This window comes from Solanum stenotomum, chromosome 6, assembly GCF_019186545.1.
Source record: "Solanum stenotomum isolate F172 chromosome 6, ASM1918654v1, whole genome shotgun sequence".
Classification (NCBI taxonomy): domain Eukaryota; kingdom Viridiplantae; phylum Streptophyta; class Magnoliopsida; order Solanales; family Solanaceae; genus Solanum; species Solanum stenotomum.
The window spans coordinates 3815388-3826930 of NC_064287.1; the positions used below are offsets into that span (position 1 = coordinate 3815388).

General features: G+C 37.7%; 1 pseudogene; it reads left to right on the plus strand.

The window, feature by feature from the left end:
* The first annotated feature begins 8405 nt into the window (after positions 1 to 8405).
* On the plus strand, positions 8406 to 10186 carry LOC125868398 (uncharacterized; annotated as a pseudogene).
* Positions 10187 to 11543: the final 1357 nt, after the last annotated feature.

An 11543-nucleotide genomic window follows, 5' to 3' on the forward strand; every position in this document is an offset into this window, starting at 1 on the left:
TATTGGTTATGCTCAAAGTAGTATTGCATATAGATTTATGTCTCTAAATGATTATTCTATTTGTGAATCTAGAGGTGCAAAATTTTTTGAGCCTATTTTTCCTGAGTGATGTGCGAAATAATGCTTCTACATCTACAATTGTTAATTCTCATGTTGTGATGAAAACTGGCTAACTGACAATGATGAAAACTGGCTAACTGACAATGATGAAGTTAGCTCCACCAATGGCTATGTGTTTACTTTGGGTGCAGTTGTTATTTCGTGAAAGTCTTCCAAACAGATTTGTATAGCACATTCTACTATGGAATCATAATTTATTGCTCTCGAGTTGGCAGGGCAAGAAGCTGAGTGCCTGAGAAATCTTTTGACGGATGTGTCATTGTGGGGAAGACAAGCTTCACCAGTCTCTATTCATTGTGACTCACATGCAGCAATTGGAATTGTCAAAAATAGTGTGTATAATGGAAAAAAGATACATATTTGCATCAAGCATGGTGCGGTTAAACAGTTGTTGACACTGGGTGTTATTTCCTTGAAATATGTAAGGTTCGAAAGAAATTTGACGAATTTTATGACCAAGGGCTTGACAAGGAAAATAATCCTTGAAACGTCGAGGGGGATGGGGCTAAAGCCCATTGATTGAGGTAATGTGGTGGACCTGTTAGGCCTCAATATACACCACATTTTTCATCCCTATGGTGTGAGACAGTGTTTTATAAGGTTGAGCTTATTTTGTTCTTAATGATTCTATAGCCTTAAGGTGGCCTATTTGAGATAGACTTGATGGAATCACCAATGTGAGTGTAAGGGTGTGGTCGCCTTTTATGAAAAACTTAGGTCGTCTTTCTAGAGCACTCATTAGACCCAAGGTATGTGTGCATGACCATAAAAGCACTCTGTTTGTATCGCGAAGGTTACTTAAAATTTAAGGATATATGATGTGATATGGGGGTCTCAATTCATATCCATTCAGTTCAAGAGTACTTTACTTTGTGGATATTAAGTGGTTGCCTCATTTCACTATGTGCTAATTCAAATCAAAAGATATTGACACTTAAGTGCATGTTCCTTCCTTTTGTCCATATTTTGTTCTTACTCTTTATCTTTGCATTAGTGGGGGATTGTGAAATTAAGTACACCTTTATTCATTTTGTGTAATGCATGTTGACACCTAATTTTGACGTTTCCCAATAGTAATTAATTTTTGAGCTTCTCAATTATCAAATGATTTAGAATAATTAGTTTATAAAATTCAAATATTTTTCAAGATTTTAAAAGTGATTTGGTCGTCTTTAAATAGTACTTAGTTTTTATATATCTACTCATATATTTAATATATTTTACAAATATTTGAAAATCATACCAAAAAATTTTTATTCTTATTTTTCTTTAGCTAAGTATTTTATTAATTTGGTTTAGTCTAAATCATAAGTACAATTTTGAGTTACTTGGTTTGTATTTAAATTAATTAGTTTATAATTACGTTAATTATTTTATTTCGTTAAGATTAAGAAGCTCATAAATTAATTATATTAATTCATCCTATTCGAATTTTAGCCGAATCTATGAAGATTAATTCTTTTGATTACCCTTTTTATCCGTTTGGCTAAATTGTTAATTAATTTCTATTATAATTTTGACCAAACCTAACCTCTTACTTCAACCCATCTTAAAGGACCAAATTTTTGAGCATTTTCCCTTTCAATTTTCAGCCCAATTAAGCCAATTCCTTTACCCCAAACCAGTCCAATTCCAACCAACCCAGCACCAACAATTTTCCACGCAACCCACCAAATTTTCAAGCCCACTTCTTCCACTTGACTCGGCCCAATCCTTGTTCAAGAAGAAATCCATCCAGACATTTTCAACATCAATGTCACAGCAACAACGGCCAAATGGAAAGTAACGGCGTCCTCTCCAACGTTCACAAAATCGAACGGCGTGAACAACAGCTCACAAGCGACAAACAACATTTTCTTTCAACAACGTCAAACGAGAAGCGGAGTCTTCACGCTAGAATACAATGTCAAATTCAGTGACCAGACGGAAAATTTCATGGCAAATCAACAACTTTTTTGCCGCGTCTTTTTGCGCTCGTACATTCCAGCAGAAAGTGGCCGCATTTTCGTCCTTGCTAGGCACGGGATTGTTCCACGTCGAGCTTCAAGGATGACCAATCGATCAAAGCCGCTCACATCCTTCCTAACCTTCTAGGAAATTTGTTGTAAATCTAGATTTTCGTACAAGCTTTTGGCTTATTTTCATCCTTGAAGAAATTTGAAATTGGGAGTTGAATTTAAAATTATGATTTTACCCCAAAATTCTTATTCGAATTCCGCCCTTTTCCCCCCAAAACTGAATCCTAGAATTTTCCCTATAAATACCCTCTTCTTCTGCATTGTAGGGGTTGGAGTTTTTCTTGAACAACCAATTTTTACACTTAGGAAATTCAAATACAATTTTCTAGTTCTAAGTTCTAAAAGGGTCTTTGTTTGAAGTCGGATCGGATATTCTAATTTATTGCTCGAGTTTTGAAGTCGTATTTGGTGTGGAATCGCTGCTCCCCTACTCGTTGTTGCCCCTGCTTCGTTGCTCTGCAACATGTAAAATCTTTCTCCGAGTCCTCACGGGCTCATCCTCCTCCTTTGCATTTTGAGAGAGCCGTAAAGACTCAAATTCCACCTTTATCAAGTTAGCCAGCCATAGAAATTGAAAAACAAGTCCCCTAAAAGATTGATGGACGGAGTTGGAGTTGATGTATAACAATATACACTTAGTGTATATGTTGTATACATGCAAATTTGGGCCCAAAGGCCCACCCCTTTATTTTCAAATTGTATTTGTTATTTTTGGGGCTAAGCCCTTCATTTGCAATTATTATTATCCCTTGTTAGTTCTTAAGATAGGTGGAAGAATTGGGCCTAAGACCCAAAAGAAAAACAATTCATTTATGTTAGATTAGGACATGTACTAGTGATTTAAATGGGCCAAAGGCTTAAGTGTTGATCCAAGAGAACAAAAAACTAGACTTGGATCCAACACCCTCTTTCTCTTTATTTTATCCATTTTCGTATTTGTTTAATTGTTGATTTTTTTTAGCTAATTATAAGTTTTTTCCGTAATTCAATTCCCCAAAAGATGATTTAACCATAATTGTTAAAATCAAATAAGTATATTTTATTTCACTTTAATGCATATAGTATTTTCTACTTAAATAACATTCTTATTCCCTTTCCCTTAGAGAAAAAGTGAGTTCAAAAGTTATTTACTTTCTCTATTTATTCAAGTATGGGTATTTTATTAAAATCATTTAGCCAAGTAGTTAATTATCGAATAACCGTATGGTAGCGGATGTTCTAGATACTTTAAAATCCTTCCTAGAACATTGATATGAACCCCGAACCCCGTTTAATATTTTCATTAGATTTTTTGTTTTTAATCTTTTGAAAAATAAGTCTTCTTGATTTTTCTTTAAAAAAGAAGTGACGACTCTTAAAACACATTTTCTTTTTTAATAAAACAGCATGACTACTCTGCTGGGAATCATAACAGTTCTAACCTTAAAATTAACTTATTTGACTGTGTTTAATTATTTATTTGTCTTAATTATTGTATATTATAAACTGTGGCATTCATGGCATCGATTCCGCCAAACGACAAATTGTTTGCATTAGGAAAAAAGGCGGTTACGTGGCTTTCCACGGTTGTCGTTCAGAAAAGTACTTTCAAATTATTTTGAAGTGATAAAGGAATAGTTGGCTAGTGGTCATCCAACGTCATTTATTAAGCATAAGCCTAAGACTGCTTAATACCCAAGGCGTATGAAGTCCATTAGTAAAACCGCCAAAAATCATGTCCAAGGTCCACGACCTAACAACATATCATGTTATTTGACATTTGAAAGATGTATGTGTAGAAACCTGATTGTTACCTATTTGGGGAGATCTTAACCGAGTTTTATTTTGTAGGTATGGCTCAATTTCGCAAGTTTGACATGGTTGTGAAGGCCCAGATTTTCTTAAATTATGGTATTATGACCTCAACGAGTTTCACAGAAGGGACCTTAACAAGTATATAGGGGCACTAACAGAGCTCATTGACATGGTTGAGTGGCCCAAATTGATCAAAGTCCTCAATGGTTATTGGTACAATGATAAAATTGTATTCCGATTTGAAACAATGGAGATCACCCCGACAATCGAAGAAATGGTATAGATATCGTAGGTAAAGTGATAGAAAGAAGAGATAGTAGATAGGATGACATCTTAATCCCTAACAAGCCTATTGTCGAGGACATTGTAAAGTGGCTCGGATTAAGAAATGGATACGTCCACTGGGTCTAAGGTTCAAGCATTGCTTTCAGGGATCTCTATGTCAGATTTGGGCATGCGAGCTTTTATGTAAAGTATAACCAAGAGTTCAAGACAATTTTTAGATAATGAGACGAAACTAGACCCCTGACGTTCACTATTGCATTGTTAGGTACTATGGTGTTCCCCAGGTCCCGAGCCTTACTATTAACACCCGGATAGTTATGCTTGCAAACACTCTGTTCCTCGAGCATGTGAACCAAAGATAATTGAAGTATTACCCTATCGCACCTGTCATCCTAATCGACATGTATCGTGCTCTAGGAAAGTGTAAGAAAGGGCATTGTTATTTTCAGGGTTGTAATCTCCTCTTCCAGTGGTGGATAATGAGCCACTTGTTGAAGGAACACGGGACTCAAAAGCTCTATACCCTTGATAAACACAACGCTCTTCACCATTTTAATGAGATGTTGTTCTGGGGGACCTTAATAGCAGCAAAACCAGTGTAGGATGGGCTCAGATTTTCTCCGAGTTAAGAGAGGACTATATCCGGTGGATGTTCGACTGGTTTATCTCAAAAGAAGTCGTTGTGCGAGGTGACATACCGGTTGTGCTTCATCTACCAAGTATTCGGGGTATCCGCCCGTATGCACCCATCCAGGTCCTGAGGCAGTTTGGCAGAAAACAAACCTTACCCCCGAATAGATATTACCAGGTCGATGAGTTCGACCACGAGGATGATATAGTCCCTAATGCTCGAGAAATGTTGAGAGAATGGAAGCAAGTTGTGTGAATGGATGAAATAACCATTGCCGCGGATCGATTTAATGTTGGGTACGTCGAAACTTACATAGCTTGGCTGAAAAAAGATTTGCAAGGCCTTTCCTTCACAGTTCCAAACATCTATTGCAGTTTGGAGGACAAAGAGTTCGAAGCTCTGATAAAATTGGAAGAAGTAAAAAAAAAAGCTTGGGAAATGTATAATGAATTCCTTCAAAAGCAAGAGTAGGATAAATACTTCCTCGAGAGTGGAACCCAAGAATTAGAAAGCTTGAGGAACGATCTGGGGGGAGCTCAATTCATGGATGGAAGGTAAATGAGGAGACATGCGGTTTATAGATTGAGAAGGAAAAGGAAGTCAATACGACGGATACTGGCCAATCGATCAAAGTCGGTCACGTCCTTTCCAACCTTTTGGAAAATTTGTTGGATATCTGAATTTTCATACAAGCTTTTGGCTTATTCTCGTCCTTGAAGAAATTTGAAATTGGGAGTTGAATTTAGAATTCTTATTTTGCTCCAAAATTCCTATTCGAATTCTGCCCTCCCCCCTCAAAACTGAACCCTATAATTTCCCCCTATAAATACCCCCCTTCTTATCCATTGCAGGGGTTGGAGTTTTCCTTGAACAATCAATTTTTACACTTAAGAAATTCGAATACAATTTTCTAGTTCTAAGTTCTAAAAGGATTCGAATACAATTTTCTAGTTCTAAGTTCTAAAAGGGTCTTTGTTTGAAGCCGGTTCGGATATTCTAATTTATTGCTCGAGTTTTGAAGTTGTAATGACCCGCAAGGTCATTTTGAGAACTAGGACTATTTTGACTCTTCCCATAAAAAATTCTAAATGGAAATTTTGAACTATTCGATAACTACGATTATTTAATTAGCGGGTATTTATTAAATAAAGTAAATTAGTTGGTAGTTGATGGGATAAGTCCATAATTTATTTTAATATCTAAGTAATTTGGCCCATATAAAGAGATGAATTAAGATTAATTGAGGGTTTATAATTTTTTTGTCATACCACAATCCACCTTAACTTTTATTAGCACACGACGAAGAGAACTACCACATTACTAGAACAAGAACGGAAGTCTCCAGGTAAAGAAAGAAAATAGCTACAACTTAATATTGTCGTTCATGTATGTATTGAATGATTAGATATTATATTTGGCTTATGGGGTAGGCATATGGGGTAGAAATTGTTGCCAAGGAATCACTGGTAGGTTAATAATTAACCATTAATAACTATTGACCAATGGTATAGTTTTCGGTTGGGAAAAAAATAGGTAAATCATGAAATCAATTTTTGGAGTTTAGTGTTACTTTACACGTGATGGTTGCTGATGTGGGGGTAAAAAATTATTAGCTATAGGGAATTAATTCTTGACAAAACAAAAATAGTGCTATTTGAATTATGGGTACTTCCATTTTTGTTAAGGTTACAGGCTGCGAATGATTTGGTTTTAATTTTGAAATTTTCTAATAATTATTACTTTATAGTTGAAGTTTAATTATGGATATATAAAATTAAGTTTTGGGTTGTATTGTATACCGTAGATTTATGATATTTGGAGGGGTGAGACTTAACCCTAGGATTGATTTTTAGGAAATATAAGACGTGACATATTAGTTGGCACCACAATTAGAAGCTTGATTATAGCAATTTGATGAGTTTTTTGTTTAGGTTAGAAGTGTAGTAATATGAATGTCTAAGAACTCGCTTACTTAGAAATATTGCATAATTGGTAGATTGGGAACGTTCTGAAGCTTTGCGAAAAGGGAAGGAAAAATCCTAAGGATTCGTGGCACGTGTTCGGCATTCAAGGTATGTTAAGACTTTTAGACTTCGTTGAAGGACATTTTCCTAGTTAAAGATTAAAAACAGAATATACAATGGGTAAGGGCGAAATATGGGGGTCTCGTACCAATGGTGTGACGGGCATTAGTACGAATACCGGTGTTATAAAGGGAAATTTTATTACTATAGAATGCGGATTTTAATCCGAGAAAGCCAAAGCATATGGGCATTAGCTGATGTATTATTGACTTGAACTCTTTGTGTGATTGTGCGTCTTTATTGAGCCCGTATAATTGTGATAGCTGAGGTGGTTATGTATTATGCTGATATTTGATTTACTGAGATGCACCATCGTTCCCTTTATTTGAAATCACATTGTGCACATGCATTGACATGAAATTCAGTATAAGTTAGGCACGTGGAGATCATTCGTGCTGGGATGGTGAGATGTTAAGATTATAATTTGGGAACGTGGAGATCGTCCGTGCGAAAATTATTTGATTTTATGATAGTGTGTTGAGATCGTCCGCACAAACATGTGGAGATTGTCTGTGTCAGTATATGGACCTCGCGAGTCCCCCATGGGTCATGAACTCTCGATGTATTTTCGAGAAGTATCAATTATATACGGTTGAGAGAGTACTTGGTATTCTGAGGCATATCATTTCATGGTGTCATATTGTATTGCATCTCATGACTTCCTTCATTCTTAATGATTATGTGTTTAATTGATGTTTGGAAAGTACTTGATATTGATTTCCTCTATTTGATGAAACTTGACTGGTAACTGTAATATAGACTTGTAAAAGTAAAAAACTGATTTTCTTATATGAACTCTCGTCACTACTTCTTCGTTGTGGGTCCATGAGATATACTGGGTACACATGATTTCGTACTCATACTACACTTGTTGCACTTTTTGTGGTGCAGATTCAATTTCGAGTACGAACATATCACGTGGAGCTTTTTGAGTACGAGTTGGAGTATCTTGGAGTTGTGGTGAGCTGCTTGGCTGTTTCGTGGCTCACGCCTCCCTCTATCTTTTATTTATTATGTTGTTTTAGTATTCAGAGAGGATATCCCTTATGTTTGGATTTGTCATTTAGAAGCTCTTATACTTATGATATCAATTCTTGGGTGGTATTTTAGCTTTCTGCATTTCATAATTATAAAGAACTTAGCATTGGAGATTTTTACTTGTTGTTTACCTTTTTATATCAATAATTAGTTAAAATTGGTAAAATATGTTGGGTTGGCTTAGCTATTGGTTGGGAACATAGGTGTCATCACGACTTGTAAATTTAGGTCGTGACAATTTGATATCAGAGCCCTAGGTTCATCGGTCTCACGAGTACAAGAGCAATGTCTAGTAGAGTCTTATGGATCGGTATGATGATGTCCATACCTATCTTCGAGAGGCTATAGGCCATTTAGGAAAATTCTGTTCTTTCATTCCTTATCGTGCACACTTTACCTTGTTGAAATTCTAATCTTGATATCTCATTCTCTGAGATGTTGAGGACTCGTACATCTGCAAGTGGTGACCAGAAGCCTATTCCTGCGCCTGCTTCTGGGAGCACTATTTGAGGTAGAGATAGGGGACGAGGTCTAGGTCGGGGTAGGGGCTGTATTGTAGCACCCATGGAAGGACAAGTACCAATAGCTACCAGGCCCATGATATGACAGTACCTCCTGATGCAGATGTTATTCCTGGGGATGTGTAGAATCGTGTCAAGGGGGGATGGACCAGCTCAAGCTCTACCCAGTATTATTGCCACCCCAGTGCTTTAAGATACCTTGACTCGTATGTTAGGACTTCTAAAGGGGATGGCTCAGGCGGGAACTTTGCCTGTCACCTCTAATTCCTCTCAGACCCGTGTTGGAGGTCAGACTCTAGATCTGATGGTTGCTCCAGATTCTCAGACTCCCAGGACTCAGTCAGCTGCTGTTGTAGCTTCCCGTTTAGAAAGCATGGAATTGCCAGGTAACGCATCACACTTGGCGAACATGCCTTTCATGACCGTTGATGAACAAAAAATGTTTGGGAGGTTCACACTAATGAATCCTTCGACTTATACTGGTGACTTAACTGAGGATGCATATGAATTTATAGTTAGTTGTCATGAGAGGTTGCATAATCTTTGTTTAGTAGAGCCTCATGGAGTTGACTACACAGCATTTCAGATGACTGGTTCTGCCAAGCTATGGTTGAGGGATTATATTAGTAGTAGGCCAACTGGATCCTCTCCACTATCATGGACTCAGTTTACACAAGTTTTTCTAGCCAAGTTTGTTCCACGCAGTGACAGGGAGCGCAAGAGGGCCGAGTTCGAGGGTTTGCAACAAGATGGTATGTCAGTCACAGAGTATGAAGGTAAATTATATGCCTTGGCTAGGCATGCTTCGATAATACTTCCCACAGAGGCTGAAAGAGTGAGAAGGTTTGTTAAGGGGTTGATTATTTCAATTTGTCTGGGGTTTCTCAAGTTGTTGTTACTGGTGTTCCATTCCAGAAGGTGGTAGATAGTGCTAAGGGGTTATAGATGATTCGACGTGAGGTATTTGAGCAACATAAGGGCAAGAGGGTCTGTCATTCAGGTGATTATGGTGGTGCTCCACCTAAGAGTCGAGGTTACATAGGGAAAGGTTATCACACTCAGTCTAGCAAACCCATTCATGCTGTTATACCGACGTCTGAGGTTGGTTACGTTGGCCATAGTTCTTCTAGTTCAGTGCATACTTCACAAGGTTCATCTTTTAGACATGTAGGCCGTGGAGGTCATTCACGTTCCTCTCATCAGTTTACGTCTCGTAGGGGTTGTTTTGAGTATGGTGATATGGGACACTTTTTGAAAGATTGCCTTAAGACCAGACGTGAGGGCTTACATCAGGATTCTCAGGCTTCGACTTTCAAGGCTGTACAGCCTCCAACTAGGGGAGGTGTACAGAGTGGCAGAAGTGGTTCTCATTCAGGTAGAAATGGTTCTCCTTCTGGTCGAGGTGGTGGTCGTGGAGGTTCACAATTCGAGGGAGGTCGTTCTCACTGTTATGCTTTTCCGGGTAGGCTAGAGGCTGAGGCTTCAAATGTTGTTATCATAGGTATTATTCTGGTTTGCCATCGACCAATTACTGTATTATTTGATTCAGGCTCTACTTATTCTTATGTGTCCACATATTTTGCTTCGAGTCTGGATATATTGTGTGAGTCTCTTGATTTACCGATACATGTTTCTACTCTTGTTGGGGATTCTGTAGTGGTAGATCAAGTGTATCGACTATGTATAGTTCCTTGATGGGATATGACACTCATGCAGATTTAAAGATCTTAGATATGGTAGATTTTGATGTGATTCTTGGTATGGATTGGTTATCTCCTTATCACGTAATTTTAAATTGTCATGCCAAGACAGTTACATTTGCTATGCCTGGAATTCCTATAGTAAAATGGAGAGGTTCTCTTAGTAACCCTCTTAAAGGGGTGATATCATTTCTTAAGGCTCGTCACTTGGTAGAGAGAGGATGTTTGTCTTACTTGGCGCACATTCGAGGTACTAGTGTTGAGACTTCTATGTTTGAGTCTATTCCAGTGGTGAGTGAATTTTCAGAGGTATTTCTGACTGATTTACCAGGTCTTTCACCTTGTCGTGATATTGATTTTTGTATTGACGTAGAGCCAGGCACTCAACCTATTTCCATTCCTCCTTATCGTATGACACCGACTGAATTGAAAGAGTTGAAGGAGCAGTTGCAAGATTTGTTGACCAAGGGTTTTATAAGATCGAATATATCTCCTTGGGGTGCTGCAGTGTTATTTGTGAAGAAGAAAGATGGATTGATGTGTATGTGTATTGACTATCGGCAGTTGAACAAGGTAACCATCACAAATTAGTACTCGATACCTCCTATTGATGATTTATTTGATCAGTTGCAGGTTGTTTCAGTTTTTGCCAAGATTGACTGGAGATCCGGCTATCATCAGTTGTAGGTTAGTGCGAAGGATATCCCTGAGACAACTTCTCGAACATGTTATGGCCATTTCAAGTTTTTGGTGATGTCTTTCGGATTGACTAATTCCCCAGCAACTTTTATGGACTTGAAGAATGGAGTGTTCAGACCGTACTTGAATTCCTTTGTTATTGTTTTCATAGATGATATATTGATATCCTCCCGTAGTAAGAAGGAACACAAATATCATTTGAGAATTGTGCTTGGGATTCTAAAGAAGAAGAAGCTTTATGCAAAGTTTTTAAAGTGTGAAATTTGGCTTAGTTCGGTAGCATTCTTTGGACATGTAGTGTTTAAGGAGGGTATTATGGTGGATCTTAAGAAGATTGAGGCAGTTAGAGATTGGGTCAGACTTGTTTAAGTTACTGAGATTCAGAGTTTCTTAGGCCTTGCATATTATTATCGGGTTTCTCATCAATTACATCCCCATTAACTAGATTGACCTAGAAAGAAGTGGTTTCCAATGGTCTGATGAGTGTGAGGTGAGTTTTCAAAATCTCAAAACTTTATTGACAATTGCTCCGATTTTGACCGTACCCGTGTAGGGAGAGGGCTTTGTTGTATATTATGCTTCTCGAATTGGTCATGGTTGCGTATTGATGCAGAAGGGGAATGTGATAACTTATGCTTCGAGGCAGTTGAAGG